The sequence below is a fragment of the Panthera leo genome, chromosome F2 (assembly GCF_018350215.1).
Source record: "Panthera leo isolate Ple1 chromosome F2, P.leo_Ple1_pat1.1, whole genome shotgun sequence".
NCBI lineage: Eukaryota > Metazoa > Chordata > Mammalia > Carnivora > Felidae > Panthera > Panthera leo.
Genome location: NC_056695.1, coordinates 23,677,943 through 23,683,366, shown reverse-complemented (window position 1 = coordinate 23,683,366; position 5,424 = coordinate 23,677,943). Strand labels below are relative to the sequence as shown.

Sequence of the window (5,424 nt, the reverse complement as noted above, 5' to 3'; positions counted from 1 at the left end):
GGTGGTTTTGCCTTATCCTTTGGATGTGATTTTTAAAATTAGAGCAGTGGTGATATAGTAAAACTGAAATTTAAGCATAAATGAACACATTCTACAGGTAAATAATGGGGCTACGTATTTTTGTGTTTTTAGTGTTTTTTTTTTTAAAAAAAAAAAACAAAAACCTGATCTTGTAGCCGTTGTTAGCATTACTAGAGTTATGCAAATAATTGCATTATAAACATGTTTATAACTTAGCCAAAACATTGATTTTTATAACTGTCAAAGACATAAGAGTTGAAATTTCTTATGTGTCTTTTGATAAACTGCAGTATTGTTTAAGTGTATCTTGTCTTTTTGTTTATTGCTGCAATTTAAGAACTTTATTTAAAAGCAGTTTTGGAAGATTACTAGGCACAGCTTTTGAAGCAATCACTTTTTGAACTGGTAGCCACATGGTCAACAAGTAAACTACATGATTGATTACATGTGCATTGTGCATTTTGGCCAATCCAAAGTACTGTACCTGCATTGACTATAAAGCTTCCTTTGCAATATTCTTACATAGTCCCTTGTTGTGACTGCACTTCTGATTATTTAAATATGTTTTAAAAGACTCATTATGGACTTTAATCGGCTCTTAAAAGCTAGGCTTTTCAGAACTATTCTAGTCTTCCTCCAACAAGCTGAAATGTTATAAAAGATTAAAAACATGGAGAGATGCAGTGCAAATCTTATCATGTACTTTGATATAGTATATGAATTATCTTCTATTAATTAAAATATGTCCCAATAAGTATGATGCCCATCATCTGTGGGTCTTCTACTGAAATCAGATTTACAAAGAGGTCATTCAGCTTTTATACTAAACAGAAAAACTATGACAGAGCACCTCTGCTTAGGCATGAGAAAAGAAGTACTGGAGTGGGTTTATTATTATCTCTATCTTAGTGGTAAGATAAAACTATCATTATAGGAGATATATATTTAAGCCTTCAGCTTAGTTCTTTAAGACTGATTTAATATGGACCAGTTTTTCTGGAACCTACAAAAAACATAACCAAGATCTGTAAGTAATTTTTCCTCATAGAAGACCTAACATTGTACTTTCCAGCTTACTGAAAGCAATTAAATGTGTTAATTGCATATATTTTAGTAACTTCTCAAGACATACTGGTACATATTTTAGTATAGAAGACTATCAAGTACAAGAATTATATTCTATCTACTTGCTGACAAATAACGTCAAAAACCTAAATGATGATTCTAAAGGTCAAAGTGACAACTAGAATAAAGTTTAACTTTGACCAGTTTTAGTAGGTTACTTTATGTGTTAGATCCAGAAGTAACCTTAAGTTTAAGATATTGAAGTAGAACTGAAAGATTAGGAAAAACTGTATATCTTGCGGCAAATGATACTTGCATGTTAATAAAGGCTCTTGACTGAAAGGTTTGATGAACACTTGGTGTTTGATCTTTTTAACTTTAATTTTCTCTTTTTTCTGAGAATTCATGAAACCACTTGCTTCAGGACATTTGCCATATGATTGAATAGCAGGAATTTTTATTTGGTTAAATCAAAGAGATTCTTTTACATAGCATTGAAATCTTAACAGTTTTCTGAGACTTGATAATTAGTTTACCTTTCAAATGGGCAAATCTCAATTTTTTTCCTGCACATAAAATATTACCACAAAATCCTGTTTTATTCAGTCAATACTTCATTTTTGTACTAAGATGATTTTATGCTTTTTAGGTTGCTTATCTTTCATGCAATTATTGACAAATGACAGTCTCCTTACTTTTGAAATCTTGTTGATACTGAGAAATGCAGTTTACTGTAAGCAGTAAATTCACCTCATGTTAGTAGAACTACATTTAGAGACATCTTGCTACATATGGAGTGGTCATCTTAGTGTGAGCCATATTGCTAAATTTATCGACTCTTCAAAAATAGTGCAAATATTCTGAGAAATAACACAAATGTTTTTGATCCAAACCTACTGAATAAAGGTAAGTGGCCAGGCTGGTTTAGGAAGAAAGTATATAACTAAAGGAATTAGAGTACCTTTCTCAAGTAGCCAGTAATCTGGTTCAGGTAGTATGGCATGTCACAAAACTAAGTATAAGAATGTAGCAGCATCCAGATGCCTAGGTGACTTAGTTGAGTATCCAACTCTCCATTTCGGCTCAGGTCATGATGTCATGGTTTGTGGGATCGACCCCATATCAGGCTTCATTGCTGGCAGTGTAGAGTATGCTTGAGATTTGGGATTCTCTCTCTCCCTTTCTCTGCCCCTCCCCTGCTCGCTCTCTCTCAAAATAAATAAAAACTTTAAAAAAATGTAGCAGCATCAAAGCTGTAATTCAAAGGGATTTCACAAATTTGCTTTCTTATAACGCAACACATCATCTCTTGTTCAAAGTAGACGGGGTTTAAGCATTGTGTTTCCAACATTTTGGGTTTTTTTTCCAACATCATATTGAAAGGCAATTTTTCTGTTCTGGGCAAGAATAAACTGATGAGGTACCATACCATCCTTAAACACTGAAGGTACTCTGATGAAAACCTGTTCCTAAAGAATTGAGTCCAGGAAGTTACACTGACTAATGGAATGGCTATATATACTAACGTTATAAAAAGACAAAAGCTTGTGAAACTAACGAAACAATTTAAGTTGTGTGATTTTTTTTTTTTAACACAACTGTTTTCAGGAATGAAGGAGGAAAATTATTTTCTCAGGTGGTGTTGATTGGTTATCTTTCTTAGTGTCCAGCAGAATGCCATTACGTTGCAGGCATTCAATAAATGTTGAGTTGAATCAAACTCACTGGTGTGTAAAGGTAGTGTCTCAGACATATTCCACTGCAACCCTAAAAGTTTTATGTCCTAACTACTAATGTGTAAATGTTAAAAGATTAGCCTGAGCCTAATTGGAGATATCTGCACATCATCTGGTCTGCCATTTGCAGGGAAGACTAATGAATAGCAAAGGCAGGAAAGCTAGGTTCAAGGTCATTGTTAATTATCTAGCTTCTTGATGTTCTCCCTTGAAAAAAGAATAGCTGTCTCTGAATAAACGTTTCTCCAAAGAAGGTACACAAATGACCAATGATACATGCAAGTCTGCTCAAGTCATAAGTCATTAGGGAACTAGTAAGCCACAAAAAGATACCTACTTCACAACCACTAGGATAGCAATAATATTTTTTTTAAAGGACAAATAATAAACACTGGCCTAGATGTATAAATTGTAAAAATTACAATTTATAAATTGCAGGTGTGAATGTAAAATGGTGCAGCTCCTGTAGAAAATAGTTTGGCACTTCAAAAAATTAAACGGGGAGGTTCCAGTTCAAGAAGGTGATGTAGGAAGACTCTGAACTCAACCTCCTCCATGGAACACCCCAAACTACAACTATTAACAAAACAATTGCTCCCGAAGAAAAACCGAGAGCTGACTGAACAGCTACTGCACAGCATAGAATGGCAAGAGAAATGGGGACATGCCACAGTTCAAAAGAGTAACCTATCCAGCTAGCCAGCAAAAGTCACTAAGTCCACATAGCCCGAATAAGGGACATGATACGCAAGACCACTACTTAACTTTAGGAGAAGTAGCCATTTCACTTAATCCATAGGAAAAAAAACAACAACAACAACAGAAAGCCAAGCAAAATAGGGAGACAGGAGTATGTTTCAAAAGAATAAGAAAAAAACTTCAGAAAAAGAACTAAATGAAACAGGATAAACAAAATGCATGATAAAGAATTTAATAATCACAAAGATACTGGGTTGGGGGAAAGAACTGATGACCTCAGTGAGACCTTCAAAAAAGATAAAAAATACTAAAAATCAATCATAGTTGAAGATTACAATAACAAGTAAAAAACACACTAGAGGGAATCAACACTAGAGGATGCAGAAGAACATATCAGGATCTGGAAAACAGGGTAATAAAAGGCACACAAACTGAGCAGCAAAAAGAGAAAAGAAATTTTTGTTTTAAGTTTATTTATTTTGGGGCACCTGGGTGGCTCAGTCAGTTAAGCATCTAACTCTTGATTTCTACTCAGGTCATGATCTAGCCCTACACTGAGCTCTGCACTGACAGCATGGAGCTTGCTTCAGATCCCCTGTCTCCTTCTCTGTCCCTCCCTGCTCACGTGCTCTTTCTCTCTAAAAAAATAATAAACATTAAAAAAAAGAAAAACAGGAAAGAAAAAAATGCAGATAAAATAAAAAAAGAAAACAATGCCCAACATTTGTTATGAGAAAGGTTATACACAAAAATGAGAAAAGTTTTTAAATTCATGAGATTATTATATAATCATACCAATAAATTTTTGAATTGTGATTGATTTACTAGGAAATTCTAAATTATGAAAATTAAAAAAAGAAAAATCTAAATAGACCAATGAACCATGGAAGAAAATAAAGTAGTTGTCCAGATATTTCTCCCACAGGGGCATAAGACTAGATTATTTTTACAGTTAAGTGTTTTGTTTTTTTAATCTTCAAGGAACATGATTCCCACAGTAAACTGTTCTAGCAAATAGAAAAAGATGGCAAATTTCCAAGTCACTCTTACAAAGCCAGGATCATTCTGATAGATAGATAGATAGATAGATAGATAGATAAATTTTAAAAAAGCAATCCACAGAGGCCTCTCTCACAGGAATATAGAGGCAACAATTCTAAATGAAATACTGGCAAATCAAATCCAGACTATAGTCAAAGAATACTACACCATAATTGACAGTTATTCCAAGAAAGCAAAGATGGTTGAAGGCAAGAAAACGTATTGATATAAATTTACCAAAGAAAAATGTAGGATCATCTCTGTAGATATTTAAAAAACACTTGGTGGGAAACCTGGGTGGCTCAGTTGGTTAAGCGTCCAACTTCGGCTCAAGTCATGATCTCACAGTTTGTGGGTTCGAGCCTCGCGTCAGGCTGTGCGCTGACAGCTCAGAGCCTGGGGCCTCCTTCAGATTCTGTGTCTCCCTCTCTGCCCCTCCCCTGCTTACGCTCTGTCTCTCTGTCTTTCAAAAATAAACATTAATTTTGGGGCGCCTGGGTGGCGCAGTCGGTTGAGCGGCCGACTTCAGCCAGGTCACGATCTCACGGTCCGTGAGTTCGAGCCCCGCGTCGGGCTCTGGGCTGATGGCTCAGAGCCTGGAGCCTGTTTCCGATTCTGTGTCTCCCTCTTTCTCTGTCCCTCCCCCGTTCATGCTCTGTCTCTCTCTGTCCCAAAAATAAATAAAAAAATTAAAAAAAAAAAAAAAAAAAAAAAAAAAAAAAGAAAAGAAAACAAATAAAAAAAAAGAAAAAAAAAAAAATAAACATTAATTTTAAAAAATCATTTGGTAAAATATTCTTTCCACTTCTGATTTTAAACTAATACACTAGGAAAAAAATATTCCATACATTATTTTCAAACA

The 5,424-nt window shown here is 34.7% G+C and overlaps 1 long non-coding RNA gene across 2 annotated transcripts in view; it reads right to left on the bottom strand.

Moving 5' to 3' along the window:
* LOC122210717 overlaps positions 1-5,424 on the bottom strand; it is a 61,625-nt gene that overhangs the window by 19,231 nt on the left and 36,970 nt on the right. The gene's annotated exons all lie outside the window — the stretch shown is intronic.